Here is a 17455-nt window from a genome sequence, read left to right on the forward strand (position 1 = left end):
ACTGATGATTACCTTAAACTGTACTTTCTAATCCTCTGAGAACTTGAGTTCTGCGGTGTTCGAAGAGACTTCTACGTGCCAAATTGTGTGCTAGATCTATCTGCACGTCATAAAGGAGATCTAGTGTCAAATAATTTCTGGAACCTCAGCGTCTTAGAAAATTGTTGAAGTTCTTAGTGTGACATAAAAACGATAACATTGTTAAACGTAGTCTCAGACTCCATAGACTTATGATTGCGTTTCCTCTGCGATCTGAACCTGGTCTGGTATCAACATCTCCCTCCAAATTTTTCCCGGAGTCCGTTCGCATTCAGCCCGTTCTCACGTTCAGAAGCATTCTCAGACGCCCTAGACGTGGACTGCAAACCGAGCCTGGGCTTGTGCTGAAATGCAGATTGAGGTACCTTGAATAATCTCATTTTTAAGCTTTGAATTATGATTTTCCAAAGGCAGCTCATTACTTGGAGACCATAGTAGGCACCAACTCTCAAAGTGTCAAAGCCCGACCAGTGACTCTAAAGCCCGGTTTCATTAAGGAGGGATAAATATAACCCTGGGATCCTCTCACTAACTAATAAATCATTGTAGGGAGATCCTCCCTCATAAACCTACCTAGTATATATTTTGAAATTCCAGCAATAGCCGTTCTCTGAAGAGCAAACTTTGTACACCTTGATTCCGAATCTTGCTCTCTTGGATGGATTATATTGAACGAACGACAGTCTACCTTTGAACTTCATCATAGATTCATCAATGCAAATATTTTCTCCTGGAGTATATACAAACTTGAATCTGTCCAAAAGTAAATCTATTACAGGTCTAACCTTTCTTAGTTTGTCATGCTTTGATTCGGAGAAGTCCGTACTAAAATGCAAAACATTCGTTTATAGAAACAAAACGTCTGAATGGCATGGTTTCACTAAATATGGGAGTTTCTATTACTCTACGTACGACCAGTTATCTTGCAAAACAGGCTTTTTTTGTCTGTGACGTAAGAATACACAGAGCAAAGTGAGCTTTTAGCTCGTCTATAGTAACAGGAAACTAATGTTTTTGTTCGTAAGTATTACTGGTTTCAAGGGGAGCAGATAAATTAGCAAGAAATGTAGAGGCATAAGCATTGGTCTCCTTTGTAACGTGATCCCAGAAGTGTGGGGTTAGAAATTCATTCACTACGTCAATTTCTTTTGGATTATTCCCCAATCTCCTCCTCACTATAGAACGAATTTCAGAAACTGGCTTGCATGTTACAGCAACAGGCTTATTGTCAACAAGATCCCAATTCCAGGTATCATTACAAGAGTTCTTACCCGCTCTTGTTGCATTCTGGTTTTGTTCCGTAGTTTCGATTGCCCCTATCGCCTCGTCAGAGTCACTTTCATCACTGTCAGTTGAAGAAGAAGACGTATTTTCACTCTCCAGAGAATTGTTTTCACATTTAACATCACTATTTTCAAGCCAGTTACGAATAACTTCATCCATGCTGCGCTTGAATGCCGCCATGATTGTTTACAAATAGCGGCAAAGTGAGATGCTTTTTATTTTTCGTATTTCGGCTCAGAGTTACTATTTACACAGAGAAAATAGCTTCAGGTATCATCTGAGATCTATCGGGTAGGCTGAAAAACAAACAGAATAAATCTCTCCGACCAGCTAATCGCGGTAATGAACTTAAAAATATTCCGTGCACCAGGACGGAAGTGTCCGTCAAAGTATGTTACCACCTTAAGATCGCAGGACGGAAGGTTCCGTCAAAGTATGGCAATGGGCTGGAGTGGAGTGCTAATTGAGTTATTTTCTCGGCCGACTTAGATAGATGTCAGAAATCAATGAGCCGGTTTTCATTTCCTTGATTTGTTTTCATCTATATTAAAATCATTAGTAGGAATATCAGGTTCCCTGCAGACGTCGACGATCTTGGGTTGGCTCGGAGTGTATGAGTGGCAGTCTCACAATGTTTGGACTGGTGATTAGTGTTTTACCTGCGTTGTGTATACAATTTCTGTATTTCTCTTGAGTGCTTATGTGTTTAAGTCTGTTGTGATGTCATTCAGCGTCGACCACGGTGTCTACCATTGGTACGACGGCTTCATGAATATACGGGTGGGGGTTCGATTTGAATCCAAGGCATCTGAAATTTGTTTTTGTTTATATTATATTATCTAAGGTTATTCCAGTAGGAAATTGATTTATGTTAGATTAGGTGGCTCTCAGATTTGTTAGATTTTAGTATTATGATTTTGTTTTCCCAGTAAAATTGGGAGTAGCTTCAGTGATTAATAATTAATCTTCCGTACACGTGAAGTCATGAAATAGATTCTTCTCGGTATTATCCCTAAAATTTGAACAATGCTGAGCAATCCGAAACAATGTGGAATTCGTTTTATATATTCGCCTTGTATATTTCCGTCATTTTTTGTCATCATCAGGATTATAATAAACACCTTTGATTTTTAAAATTTAAATATTTATTTCATTCGATTGTAGTTATATGACACCGTATTCTCCTACCCCTTATGCAGTTAAGTTATAAATATATGTTTTGATTCCCACTTGATTTTAACCCATATAACGACACTGTAGATGTATCGCCAGAGACTCTATGGGTAGAGGGTGGGTGCAATACGTGTCCAGAAACTTGAAACACATCATACATTGCAAGCTTCGTGATTCCAACCGCGACCGCTAGTGACAATTCCACTCGGCTATTGTGCTCTCCTGATCACGCTCTTCGTAAAGACGTTTATTTCTTTATTACTTTAGAATTTTTCGAAATTTCATATAAATGATTCTGTAAAAATTTTGTTATATCAACGAGAACTATTGCTTCAATAATTAAGATGTCCTTACCTTCAGTATATTCAGTACGATAATAAAACGCTGACTGTATATACATGAGAAACAGATAGAATTCGCTCATTTAATTGAGAAGAACGCTTTGTGCAGTATATTTAGAGACAAGATAATTATTTTAGAGATTTTAAAACCTGCTAAGAATGAGAAAAGGGAATGCCATCTTGACTTTTAAAGGAACATAAGTTCACAATCTTGTAAAATTCCATCAAGGCTATAACTTGCACTCTATGAAATCATATATAATCATGCTGTAGAGCATGACTACATTAAACGAAGGTGAGTTAGCCCCATGATGAACAGGATTGTTCAGTACTACCTGCGCCCATGTGCTTCACTACACTTCTAAATTGCAAAGAATTTCAACGGAAATACATGGAATGGACTGGTAGAACAATGTTATGCCTCTGAAGGATCTGTGTGCCTTGTCTTCGAACAATGGAGCTGTTCTCTCAAAGAACGAAGAATGAACATATAGTGTTGAATGTTCCTTACACTTTATATTTTATTATACTTAATTTTAATAATGATCAGAACATATTTCAGCTAACATACAGACAGAAACCCTGTCGACACCCACAATGAAAATATTACGTACTGTACAGGTTCCTTTTCTTTCTGAGAAAAGTGTACCTGCGAGGAAGTTATACGATACCGTGGGCTTATTCCTGATCTGTACGACTGTACCCACCCACCTGTTCGTACTTGGGTGACTAATTTATTATGTACTTTCGCGGGCGATTCTAAAGGAAATATTAAACTCGTCAATGGAGTAGATTATTTTAGTGAAGTGTCCTATGATTTTACACTAATTTTGTGAACTTATTACTGTTCTGTAAGTACAGTAGTAAAAATGGAAACCATAAAAAGTGCTTATTGTGTGCTATATACAGGGAATAAACATACTCCTCTGGTTTATTCCTTGTAGATCTACAGTAGTTATGATCTAAAATTAATTTCATATCCTAGTTTTGCTCTCTCTGCGAACTTTGGAATGCCGGCACTTCTAGGTTCAAAGGCAAGTATTTTTGTACATTTGTTCTACATTTTATTTTGTTACATGCACCTAGTTAGAGTTATATTTATAATGTATAATGTAATATTTAAGTTAAGAATTTATCTAAACGTGCAAGAATTTGCACCGAATTATCTCCAGCTGATTCCGAGTTACTGCCGAATAAATACAGAGACAAATTAGCAGTTTTCACGGCTCCCCTCCAGTTGAAGTCATACTTAAATAGAAGTGAATATTTTGGTAACAGCAGGGAAGAGTCCAATAATAATTTCCTTCGATCATCCTCTGTGTCAACTTTATTCTCTCAAACTCTACATCGATTAGCCTGTCCAAGGCAATAGTCAGGGAAGAGTACTCAAGAACATGTATTTTCAACAGAGTAGGCGGCGATTTCTCTTTCATTAGTCACAGTAGTACATTTTCATTGGCTTGGTCCACAATTTATTCCTTAGGGGCCGATGACCTTCGACGTTAGGCCCCTTAAAGAACAAGCATCATCATCATCATCATCGTCGTCATTTTCTTCCATTTTCCGCACCCTCCTCCTTCACAAATTTTCTCTCACAGAGGAAAAATATACAAGGATTTTGGGTTTGCATCACTAACGGATAAAAATAATGAATTTCTCCCCAAAACCTATACTTCCCCCAATACTTCACGTTTCGTAAACACATCCAGGATCCCATGATTAACACGTAAAATACCAATTTTCTGGTAAACATTACTGCTGCATGCATACTTTTTATAGGTAATTCCATTCTAAATCGTGAATGCATCTTGCTTTTTCTTTCTTGATAAGATGAACAGTCTACCCTTTGCCAAGCGGAGTAATTGCGTGTGTTACAGCTACAGCTACAGCTGTGGAGCCTAGCTCTGCATTCGGGAGATGCGAGAGTTCAAAACCCACCGTCGGTTCTCCTGGGAATGGTTTTCTCTGATTTCCCATTTTCACTTCTAGGCAAACGCCGAAACAGTTCCTATTCATAGTCAACAGACGATTACTTCCACCTTCTTTAATTCACCATCATTCCTTTAATATTCATTAGATCGTCGCATACGACCTATCTGAGTCAGTGCGACGTAAAGCAACTAGCAAATATATATATTCATTAGCTCCTCAGCTAAGGTTGGCGTCAGGAAGGGCATTCGGGCGTTAAAGGACGCCATATAACTTTATCTAACCCCATCCCCGACCCCGTATCAGGAAATGGAACTGAAGGGTAAACATACATAAATACGAACTAGCATCTACACAGAAGGAAGCATTTTTTACTTTCATTTCTTTGGAACGGAAGAAAATGTACATTACTTCTTGTTTAAAACAAAATTCTAAGTACGCTTGGTGGACTCCGTTATTCAATAAGACTAACTCTTCAAGCAACATATTCACTTTTAAAGGTCACAGACCAGCAAATTTTCCGAGCTGCTCCACTTTCTTTTTACCTGGATGATCCCCACGTAATCTGACCTACATATGAATAGTTAATTTCATAGACAACGTGTAAATGAAGAGAGAATTTTGAGTAATTAAAAGGAAACTTCTTGCACTCATATTTTTATCAGCGGTGGTAAAAGGCTTTCAGAATTTACGTGGAAGGACAAGCGTTCGGTTTATCGCCAGAGAATTGAGAATTTTAGTCTGGAAATTTAGAATTCTGGAGAGGCTCATGGCCTTGTGCTTCACACATCCTATGTCCGAAACGAGTTCAAGAAAGAAATCGCTAGGCAAAGAGGTAATATAATAATGGCGACTGGCCTCCAGTGAGGCGTGGTGCAGGTCTTCCGATTAGACGCCGTATAGGCGACCTGCGCCTTTATGAGGGTAGGGCCCGATCTAAGATGAAATCTAATGCTAAAAAGGTCACAAGCATACAGTCCCCGAGCCATAGGAATTAACTAATGCAAGTTAAAATCTCCGACCGGGTCGTGTATCGAACCCGGGACACATTCAACCAATGGCCAGCGTGCTAACAATATAACTAGAAGCCGGAGATGCCGGAGCCGGCAAAACATAGAGAAAAATTATTTACCTTACCCCACTGCAGAGAACTTGATGGCTTAAAGTGGGGATTGATTTCCTTGTTAATAATAATAATAATAATAATAATAATAATAATAATAATGGGGTATCCTGATTGTGATTTTCATAAAATAAGAATGTAGGAAGCTGTTGTATCTGTGTGACGGAAAGCATTTGAAATAATTATCTTGTTTTATCTTTCTTATATGGAGTTGCAGATAGCCTCCCGAAGCTGAACGAGCTCCTTGCACTTATAAAGCGATTGTGCTGGAATGTGACGATTTGTGGTTTTGTTCACTTTACCAGTTCAAGGACAGAGTTTGAAGAACTCTTTAGGAGGAATAACAGCTTTATTTTGAATGTTGGCTCCAGCCAAAGTTCGGAATCTCTCTTGAATAAAGTACTTTCATAAAGTACCGCAATATCTGCAAAGTTTCTCTTCCACACTCGAGTTTATTTGATTCGTCTTGCACCTGTGAATCCTTTCCTAAGAACACGTGTATTACGCTTGCAAACTTCACGAAAGAACTTGTTCTACTATTCTTGGATGTGCGTGACGTGGGAGAAATTCATCAATTTAATCAATTTAATCAATTTAATTTCTACGCATCCTGTTGGACAAGATTATACGCATGAAGTTCCCTGTTCGCTGGGTCAGAAGGTACTGTACATACCTTTCTTTCTTTATTTATTTACTTCTTAATCCGTTTACCCCTCATAGCTGCATTTCCCCCCGGACTCAGCGAGGGGTCCCACCTCTACCGCCACAAGGGCACTGCCCTGGAGCGTGAGACTTTTGGTCAGAGGATACAACTGTGGAGAAAGACCATTACCTCGCCCAGGTGGCCTCACCTGGTATGCTAAAGACGGGTCTTGTGGAGGTATGGGAAGATCTGAAGGTTTAGGTGGGGAAGAGGAAGCAGTCCTGGCCTTAATTTAGGTACCATCCCATAAAAACCACTTCGAGGATGGCTGAGTTTAGAATCGAGCCCCCTCTACTCATTTAACCTCCCGAAGCTGAGTGGATCCCGTTAGAGCCCTCATACCACAACAAATTTCGTGACATAGCCGGGAATCGATCCCGGCCTCCGGAGGTGGCAGCTAATTACACTAACCACTACACCACAGGGGCGGACACCGTACATTCGAGTATGCCAAATCCACTGAAATGTCCAGATCAATTCATACGATGACTCTCATATTTACACAAGTCGTCAACAGGCTGACTCCTTGAGGTGTCCGCCTCCGTAGTTTAATGGTTAGAACTATTAGCTGCCGTCCTCTGAGGCCCGGGTTTGATTTCCGGTACTGCTAGAAATGTAAGAAGGCCAGGAGTGCCGCTATGTGGGTGGAATACAGTTCACCTCCATTGGTGGGTGTGTCTGAAAAGGGCTGCACTATCTTCATACTTCTGCCACTTTCATTTTGTGAAACACATGTCGATAAGAAAAATGTGTTCCCCTCCACACTAGAACACATAATGAGCCGTCAATATTATGTCACTGCAGATGAATCCTTCAAAATAATGATAGGTAAGCATATTGCAATTTTAGTAAATATATAGAGTTATTACAATTTAGATATAACACATTATAACTATAACCAAAATTCTAAGACAACCTATTGGTAGCATGATTTAAAATAATGTATGGTTTATTATACCGATTCTTTGCTACTCTCTGTGACATTTTAAAATGTTTTTGAGACTAGCTGAAAAGGAAGTACAACAATGAAAGTGTCAACTGACAGAAAAGAGCGGATGAATATAACTTGTTTAAGTAGATCATATGGGTACCTTATTTTCTTCTTAAATATTCAATCCATGGATTGGTCTGCGGCAGTTCGGCTCTATCCATTGCTTTCCTATTCGTATCTTCATAGCTTCTGCGTCCTACATCAGACGTGATTTGCTGTACATATTGTAGGCGTGGTCTTCCTCCACATCTTTTGCCTTCAACCATTCCCCCAATACCGTTTTCAACAGGCTATCGTGTCTCAAAATATGCCCTATCAGTCTAGTCCTCCTACTTCTTATACTTTTCCACAAGGTATAATTTTCTTTCACCTTTTAAAACACTTTACCATTCGTTATATTTTCTGTCCAGATAATCTTTAGAACTCTACTATAACACAGAATTTAACCTCTTTTTTTTCCCTTCTTTTCCAATTGTCCATGTTTTGCAACAATAAAGGGCAATGCACCAATCACACGCTTTCAGTAATCTCATTGTTGTTTTGATTAATATAATTTGTAGTGATTAAACGTTTGTTTTTGTGAAATGCTAATTTGGCATGTAAAATTACACATTTGATTTCGTTCTTGCTTCTTCCATCCTTTGTAATTTTGCATCCGAGATTTTTAAATTCTTTAACATTTTCCAATGCTTTGTTCTTTCTTTCTTTCTTTCTTTCTTTCTTTCTTAATCTGCTTACTCTCCAGGGTTGGATTTTTTTCCTCGGACTCAGCGAGGGATCCCAATTCTACCGTCTCAACGGCAGTGACCTGGAACTTCAGGCTCTGGGTGGTGATACAACTGGGGAGAATGACCAGTACCTCGCCCAGGTGGCCTCACCTGCTATGCTGGGGGATGGAAGATTGGAGGGGATAGACAAGGAAGAGGGAAGGAAGCGGCCGTGGCCTTAACTTAGGTACCATCCCGGCATTTGCCTGGAGGAGATGTGAGAAACCACGGAAAACCACTGCCAGGATGCCTGAGGTAGGAATCGAACCCACTTCTACTCAATTGACCTTCCGACCCTGAGTGAACCCCGTTCCAGCCCTCGTACAACTTTTCAAATTTCGTGGCAGAGCCGGGAGTCGAACCCGGGCCTCCGTGCTTGGGAGCTATTCACACTAACCACTACACCACAGAGGCGGACAGTGCTTTGTTACCCACTAATATTTTCATACTTGAGCCTGCTTTTTTTTTTTTTTCGTAGACCATAACTTTCGTCATTGTCTTACTTATTTTCATGTTGTATTCAATTACCTATGATTTCCTCCATTTTTCTATTATTTGTTTGAGATTTTGTTCACTGTCAGAAACTATGGCAATGTCATCTACAAATTTAATCATATATGTTTATTCACCCTGTATCCTTATTCCTATATTCAAATCCTTTCGAACCTCATTCAATGCATCCTGGATGTAGGCATTAAAAACATGGTAGACAAAGCACAACCTTGTCTAAGTTCTTTCCTTATTTCTGCTTTCTCTTGTTCATTTCCAATCTTAATTACTGCAATTTCATTTTTGTACAAATTCCAAATTAGTCTTCTATCAAGATAGGGGACTCCTATGTTTTTAAGAATTTCAAACTATTTTATCCAATTTAAATTATGAAAAGCCTTTTCAATATCCATTCTTACGGGGATACCGTGATTTACAGAGATTAAGGAAGGTGCGGGCGTGATGGGTGGATATAACACAGTCTGAAGATTAATTTAAAATTAGAGCTATATCTATTTCTCCCGTTATTTTCCTCCTTTAAATTTTGAACACGTACACTTTGCTAAACAAGTGACAATAGATGAGGTACAATTCTAGCTCGAGAGTTTGCGTAACAGAATAAATTAAAGAAAACAACAATTTACAACATGAGCCAAAAGCTCCTGAATTACGAATTTTACATGACCACAACTGCTCCCCTTAACAGGCACTCACGGAGACGGACCCCCCAATTTCTTTTACATCAACAGGAAGAGCATTTTGCTCTATCAATTTACACCTAGAATTCTATTTACAAAAATGTCCAGGCCTATCCAAGGCACAACCAACATTTTACAAAATCAAACGGTATTCTTTTTCTTAAATTCTCAACAGTCTGATATCTTTACAGTGAAAAGAATGAAATAGAGTTTAACATGGGTAGCGAGTACCCATTCAACAAAACGTTTGGTAAAAACAAAACGTTAAAGTTACTGGCCCAAAAATCAAAATGGTGATGAGGCGGACACTTGCACTCCTTAAAATTTACATTATCGTCGCCATAAGACCTATCTGTGTCGGTGCGACGTAAAGCAAATATTAAAAAAAATATACATTAGATGCAAAAAAACCATATTTGGGTATGTGGCCCGACGTTACAGAGGTTAATCCTATACTACGGAGGTGACTAGATGGAGAAAGATATTACAGTTGCAGAAAGTGCAAGAGAGAAAATGTTACAAAGTCTTAGTCACCTCAACATCAAGGTGAGAAAGAATGCGAGAGGTTACCTCACTCTCTATTCCTTCATTTCGGTTAAGTTCTTTCGACTAGTTTGAAATTACATTTAGAGTTTAAAATTTGCACTTTAGAAAATCAAGTTATATCACTAAAGATTTGAAACCTTGCCATCGAGCTAGCTTTGAAGGACTATCAGATTTTAATCAGCATCTGCCATTACCTTGAGCGGGAGTACCTCTCGAAGATGGACGGGGCGCCCCAGCACACTCTAGACTGGAGCGATCACTAAGACAACGTAGTCCTAAAATATGTCAGCTTTTATAGCCGCGGGGAAAGTTACAGAAAACTCTGGGCTATGACCGGACATACGCCGAATTCTCATTGGATAAACAAATTAATACCAAAATGTTCTCATTTGCGAATAAATAAATGTACAAAACTTTTGATAGATCAACTCCTTGAGTTGGCGGGAAGAGATAGAAGTGTTGATAACATTTGTGATTCAAAAAACAAACGCTAAAAATTCCAGTTTAGGAAACTTTTGCATACAAAATTACTCTAGAATTGTAATAGTTCATCGTCACACCAGAGGGCACAACATGAGTTTATAGTAGCGACATCTGTTGAGAAATGTTCAAACTTCTTGCGCTAGCTGTTGCAAGGATTAAATTTCCCATGGCATTCTCCAAGGCGCTTAATTTAAATGCGCTTGGTGGGTGTACCTCCGGTACATCCGCAAAGCATAAATAAGTTCTTTTGTCTTCTTCTAATCTTTTTCCAGTATAAATCTCAATGCCAGTATAGCTTCTCTTGTACCCTTACCAGACTCAAACTGGTCTTCAGTCAGATACTCTTCAATTTGCTTTTCAGTTCGTCTCAATATTTTGTTGGTGACAATTTTTGATGTATGAACGACTAAACTGATAGTGCGATATTGTTCACATTGATTTGCTGCCTATTTCTTTGGTATAGGGATCATGATACCCTTTTCAAAGTCAGCAGGTAGTTTTCCTTCCATATAGATGTATTGTACAAGTTTAAACAATGTTTCATTCATACAAGTTCCGCTTTTCTTTAGGAGTTCAGCTTTGAGATTATCAATGCCTGGCGCCTTATTGTCCTTAAGTTTTCGTACAGCTAATTCAAATTCCTCTCTCAGTACGTTGAAGTATAAATTATCTTCCGTTACCCTGAGTGCCACAGCTTAGACGAAGCATTCTAGGAGAGAATACTTGCAATGTTGAAGAGGCTACATAGCTGTTTTGGGTCTTTTTTGTTTTGTTTATCTGTCACTCATTGATGAACTGTTATATTTCCGAAAATACAGATTGGAATGTTATTATTCGCATTTTACTAACATTAGTTTCTGTTCTCATCTCCGGTTACTTTATGAACAGTCACCTTAAATTGGCTTCCCTTTAGCATATTGAACATTGAATTGAACATATTGAAGTGATTAATTTGATTTGTAGCCATATCTAACGGATCAGAAAAAAATTACTAGATCATCTGCAAAAGCTAGGCAATCAATTCATATTCTTGTAACCCAGTCTCACACCATTTTGGAGCCCATCATTGTTAATTTCTTTGCGCCACTCACGGATGGCTTTTTCAAGGACGCAATTGAAGAGCAGGGACGAGAGACCCTCTCCCTGCCTAACTCCTGTCTTTATTTATTTTTATTTTTTTGCTAGTTGCTTTACGTCGCACCGACACAGATAGGTCTTATGGCGACGATTGTCTTTATCTTGAAAGCGACTGAAATTTATCCTCTGAATTTAACTCTGGATGCTGTGTTAGCTGGGATCCGATCGATGATTGCCCTAGTTTTGTTATCCAAGCCTCCTTTAGGACTTGATTAAGAGTGATCCTATCAATCTTTGAAGTCAACGAAGGTCAGCACAAATTTCTTGTTTCTTAGATTCAGATATGAGAGGATAGATGTCAGATTCATAATTTGCTTGGCACATGAGCTCTTCTTCCTGAACTCTCCTTGGTACTCTCCCAAGTTGTGGATCAAGTTGTTATTCTGCCCTAATCTGCAGAACGTTAGAGAGAATTTTGTATGATACCAATGCCACGGTAATTGTTAACATCCATTTTTCCCCTTTTTTTATGCAGAGGGGAATGAAAGCAGAAGTCCAGTTATGTGGACGTTTCTCGGTTTCCCAAATCTTGTTGATTATGAATCTGTGCAGACGTGCAAGTTATCTTCAAAATAGAAAGTGGACTCTAAAATTTCACAATTGAGAATGGATTCAAAGTACTTCGCTAGAATCTGATAATTATCTTTGTCATGGTAAGTTAGTTTCCCAGCCGAGTTTTTGAACTGTAAGCTTGTTGGACTATACTTGCTTAGATTGTGTTTGACGGTTTTGTAAAAGTCCCGTGTGTTGTTCCTCTGGAAGTCTTGTTCAGTCTATGTTAGTTGATTCTTGATGTAGGCACGTTTTACATTGCGAATAGTTTTTGCCGCACATTGTCTCTCGTTCAGGAACGTTTCCCAGTCATCTTAGTTCTTTTCCTAATTCCATTTTTGCCAGGCGACTTGTTTATGTTTTTGAGCTATGTCACATTCATCATTCCACCAAGCATGTTTCTTTGACTTCTTCAGTGGGACGTTTTCCCTTGTTGTTGTAACAAAGGCCTGTTGTAGCTCTTCCCAGTTATGGGGATGCAGGGATTCTAATTTATTCGCAAATTCAGGACATTTTCGTAGTTTCTCAGTATCAAATCGATTGATCTTATTCAAGTGCGCCTTTCTGCTGTTTTTTGGAATAAGTTTAACTTTAATTTTGGAGAGATAGTGGTCCGTATCTAGAATGGCATTCCTTAGAATCTTCACATTCTGTACATCTCTTTGAGTTTTACGGGAGACTGCGACGAGCTCAATTTTAAAATCCCCGAGATTGGGATTTGGAGATGTCCAAGTCTTCTGTTTCTTGGACAGGTGTTTGAAAGATACAGACTTCATAACCAAGTTGAAGGCCTTTCATAGCTCCAGGAACCTCTCTTCGTTGCTGCTTGTTCTTTGGTGTGCCAGATGGTTTCCGATGATATTTTGGAACATTCTCCCTTTACCCAGCTGTGCATTGAAATCGGCAAGAAGTATAATCGTATTTGTCTGGGATATTACAGATAAAGTCTTCAAGATCTTCCCAGAATTTATCTGTTCCTTCTGGGTTCTCTCATTCGCTTGATTGACTGGTGCATGAACATCCACAATAGTGTAAACTTGGTTTGTGCTCCGGAATGAGACTGTTGAAACTCGGCTACTAGGTGAAGTGAAGTTAATGACTGAATCCAGAATCTGTACCAAGGTGGGGAACCGTCTTTAGAACACGTTTACCACTTTTTCCTTCTGTAACCATCTGACTATTCCCTCCTTAAGTACGCGCAGACGAATGCTATCTTGAATTCTATGACATCCACTGTCTTCAGGGACGCCCTGTAGGCAGCACTTTTCTTTCTGTCAAATCCATTTTAACAACATATTTTCTTGTCATCAGCCAGACTTCTGATCAATGAATCTTGTTTCTAGAATCTCTGAAATCAATATTTGATGGCGGGATAAATTATAAATTAGTTGCTTTAATTTTGCCAATCTTCCGAAGGGAATTCGTGTTAAAGATAGCAAAGTAATTCCGGCGTATGTGTCGAATATTTCCTGGAGTCTCCGGTGCCTCCAAGCAGATCGGTGCAGGATCCCCAGAATCCGCAGGCCTGCATGCTACGCTCAAGGCGAATGTGGATTGGGTACCATCTGGGATAGTAGCTTCTACTGAACTTTTCTCCATGCCGTAGACAGTTAAAAAGCTATAGATTGGGGTCAGCGATATTTCACACTGACCAAAATACTACCAAGCTTGTGAGCCTTGGAGATCTTCACGATGTTTTCTGGCTAAGAGCAGGTATTTCCTCCTACTCTAACTAGGTATGGTTTTCCCGCGAATACTCGAGTGGCTGATTGTAGTGGTTACCCACTGGGCGATGGGGTCCCCACATCCCTACGCCAAATAACCAATTCAATTATTTATTTATTTATTTATTTATTTATTTATTTATTTATTTATTTATTTATTTATTTATTTATTTATTTCGAACACTAAAATTACCTTATAGATGTTGTTCTTCTCGTTCTTCTTGTTCCACTGAGTTGAGTAACTGATGTGCATTTTCTCCTTATATAACAGCCTGTTGTGTTTTATTCTCTCCTTAAGTATGCGCAGGAGAATGCTATTCCTTCTATTGTATTCTGGGACGCCCTGTTGGCAGCAATTTCATTTCTGTCACATTCAGTTTAACAGCATAATTCTTGTCATCAACCAGACATCTGATCAGTACGTTACCTGTACTTTTACTACTGCCTTGTGGATCTTATTTTGCAATTTCTCTGCCACCCTCCTGTCACACAACGCATTAAACAAAATCTTCTAATTTCACCATGTCGAACTTACCCGGCTCTTTTTTCATTCCTTCCTTTCTTTCTTTTCTTCTTTCATTCTTTATTTCTTAATTTATTTATTTATTTCATCTTTCTCAAATCCACCATCCTGTTGGATATAATGAATCAAGGTACCTGAATTTGCTTGAACAAACGTTGCCTCGAACCCAAGTACGTTAACCACTGAGACGTAAGCCAGTAACATCGTAAAGAACACGCTCATCAATACCGGTTGCGTTCTGCTAGGCCATAACTGTAATGCACAATGAAAGGGTAAATTATCAGTGAGAGAATGTTTAAGAGAAGCATATTAGTTCATAATACTTTCAACAGTATAAAATCAACATTTAATGTGCATACTAGGAACCTAGATTTGATACAGTAATACCTACCAAGCAGACATTAAAAGCACAAAATATCCTGTCAAGTGATCCCTTTTATAGTTACGTTAAACGTGACAGGGGGTCATATTTTATATTCATGAATAAAGTTGGTTTTGAAATAATATCAGAGGCGCAAAACATGTGAAAATGAGAAGCCTTGTTATTCCAGGGAATAATAAAAACTAAACAAATTTTGTGTGTTTGTCCGAGCAGTGCTCATTGCATGGAAAGTTGCTTCATTTCCTGCGGTGGCAGCCCCGCTAGGAATTACAGCGAGGTGGGTAAAACCTTTCGCGGTTTGAGTACAGTGATATCTAACACAAGCTAACTCTGACATATAATTTAATGTTTTGTGGTAACTAATCCTATTTTTAAAACATTAGACATTTAAATCTGACAAGGACATTTGGCTTACTACAGTACCGCAGATACTCGGAATCTGACAGTGTGGACAGGATAGATCACTTTTATCTTCACTGATCATTCCACCATACATGAAATAGCCATCTATACAGTATTAAGGAGACGTTGAGAAAGGCAAATGTAACAAATCGAACACTGTATATTAAACGGAGTTAGAAACCTATAAACTAGAAATTTAGACTTTTATACAATTTCACCAATGGACCTCCGTGGCTCAGGCGGCAGCGCGCCGGCCTCTCACCGCTGGGTTCCCTGGTTCAAATCCCGGTCACTCCATGTGAGATTGCGCTGGATTAAGCGGAGGCGAGGCAGGTTTTTCTCCGGGTACTCCGGTTTTCCCTGTCACATTTCTTTCCAGCAACACTCTCCAATATCTTTTCATACATCCTGTTGGATATAATGAACCAAGTTACCTGAATTTGCTTGGGCAAACGTTGCCTCGAACCCAAGTACGTTAACCACTGAGACGTAAGCCAGTGACATCGTAAAGAACACGCTCATCAATACCGGGTGCGTTCTGCTAGGCCATAACTGTAAAGCACAATAATAGGGTAAATTATCAGTGAGGGAAAGTTTATACTTTTATATAATTTCACCCAGGGGCCTCCGTGGCTCAGGCGGCAGCGCGCCGGCCTCTCACCGCTGGGTTCCCTGGTTCAAATCCCGGTCACTCCATGTGAGATTTGTGCTGGACTAAGCGGAGGTGGGAGAGGTTTTTCTCCCGGTACTCCGGTTTTCCCTGTCATATTTCATCCCAGAAACACTCTCCAATATCATTTCATTCATCCATCATTCATTAATCATTGGCCCAGAGAAGTGCGATGAGCATCCGCAGCCGGCACAGTTCCTACCCTCGCCGCTAGATGGGGGCTTCATACATTCCATCCCTGACCCGGTCGAATGACTGTGGATTTTCATTTCATACAATTTCACTCAACAATATCTCTATATGTATAAAACTTAACGTCTGTCTGTCTGTATGTATTTTTGGAATCGTTTATTAACAGCACGCTCAATTACGGAAAGAAATACTACAAGCTTATATAGCCCATATAATGTCAGTAGTACTTAATACCCTATATACAATCAATTAGATATATATTTTGCCAATATTAACTACTTGCTCGTTGTAAGACGTCGACATTTATTTTGTTTACAAATTTAGAAAATTCCTTTAGGTGTTTGTCCAAGAGTTCGTATTTCTCCACCAGCCAGTGACCCGCTGAGTTCATAACACATCCACAAAGTTCACCTTTCCCGGAATTGAGTAACTCATACTCCCAAAGTATATGGTCAACTGTATGATGACTTGTTTCACCACACACACACACACACACACACACACACACACACACACACACACACACACACACACACACACACACACACACACACACACACACACTCGCGCGCACACTCTCATGTTGCGTCTTCTGTTACTAGTATTTTGAACCTAAACAAGTATTCACCAAATTCCCGTGGCCTGTTGTCGTAGCTGTCATGTTATAACTTAGGTTTAAATTAATTTTCAGTCTACTCCGTACATTAAGAAAGTACGATTTTGTTATGCTTCTGTTCGTAGTATTTTCCCGCTCGCTCTTCCACAGTTGAATGGTTTCCTCCCTTAGGTCTTGTTTGATTGTACGGATAGGTGTTCGATTGTAAACCAGTTCTGAGTCCAGATTGTTTTCAGCTTGTTTGGCCAGATGGTTTGCAAGTTCGTTTCCTTATTGCCAGCACGAGCCTTGAGCCATATATATAAAATATATGATACAGTTTTCTTGCTGAAGATATCGTGAAATTATTTTTCTTCTATCAACGCATTGTGCATGCCGTTGTTTGGTAAAAGTTCCAAGGTTATTTTGCTGTCAGTGCATTATAGCAGATGTTTCATATACATTGTATAGTCTTGTAACTAGTCAAAGTCCTCCTGTATTGCAACTTGCTCAGCCTAACGGTTTAAGCATCTATTAAATAAGTTGAACCTAAGTTGGTGAGTTAGTTCAGAGTTGATATATATAGCTATTCCAGACGTGACATCCAACTCGGTTTTGCTACCGTCTCTGCACATCTGAACTGTATGTTGTATGTACATATATCTGAAGGTATGGGTATAGTTATAACTCGACAACCGTGAGACAATTTTTT

This window comes from Anabrus simplex, chromosome 3 (assembly GCF_040414725.1).
Source record: "Anabrus simplex isolate iqAnaSimp1 chromosome 3, ASM4041472v1, whole genome shotgun sequence".
Taxonomy (NCBI): Eukaryota; Metazoa; Arthropoda; class Insecta; order Orthoptera; family Tettigoniidae; genus Anabrus; species Anabrus simplex.